This window comes from Frieseomelitta varia, unplaced genomic scaffold (assembly GCF_011392965.1).
Source record: "Frieseomelitta varia isolate USP_RPSP 00005682 unplaced genomic scaffold, Fvar_1.2 scaffold_376, whole genome shotgun sequence".
Lineage (NCBI taxonomy): Eukaryota > Metazoa > Arthropoda > Insecta > Hymenoptera > Apidae > Frieseomelitta > Frieseomelitta varia.
In genome coordinates this window covers 272,527-273,392 of record NW_025110119.1, presented here as the reverse complement: position 1 = coordinate 273,392, position 866 = coordinate 272,527, and positions in this window count along the sequence as shown.

Here is an 866-nt window from a genome sequence, read left to right as displayed (position 1 = left end):
TGTCGAGCATACTTATGTTTGCAGCAACGAGGAGGACGATTTTCAACAGTACTTGTAACAGTGTACTGTATTGTAGTATTGCAACAGACAGTAGTAATAGGGAATAAAAAATTAATTATCAATAGGAACACTTTGTACTGCTTTAACCACGCAATAAATAATGTTTGTAAACACTATCTCGGACGGAGACAACCGCGGTAGAAGAATAGACAACTAAATCGTTCACAAAGATGAACAAACTTGAAAGTCGATTTTCTCGAAAACCGAGCCCCAGATAAAAAAATGTTGTACCAAATTTTTTTTCTTATTTTCTGACGTAGAGTCATCCTCTGCTCGGCTATGCTATGAATTCCGGCCCACTCTGAATATATCATTTTAGCATTTTTACTACAAATGGATCTACGCCATGCAGAATGAAAGGAAAGGAATTTTAAAGATTTTGTAATGTAAATAGGCCGTCGAAGTACGGTTTTGTCGGTGCAAAGACTGAATATTCAACACACGTGTATACGTACATATGTACGTACGTACGTACGTTCGATTTCTTACGGCTTACGGTATATGTATCGCGTTTTCCACCCGGCGATCTTCAATGGACGTCTACTCTCGTGGAAATGATGACACGCATCGTTCGAAGCAGATGCGAAATAATATGATCCGTCTCGAAAGTGGAAAGGAAAATCTTTGTGCCTTTCGACGAATGAGACACCTCTGTAAACTGTCGACAGTCTAGTTTAATAAATTATTAAATATTACGAAATTAAGTAATAGAGCATCAAGTAACAAGTTAGTAATAATTTAGTAATAAATGTTAGATATTAAATTATATAAGATTAGAATAATATTAATATTAGAAAATAAATATT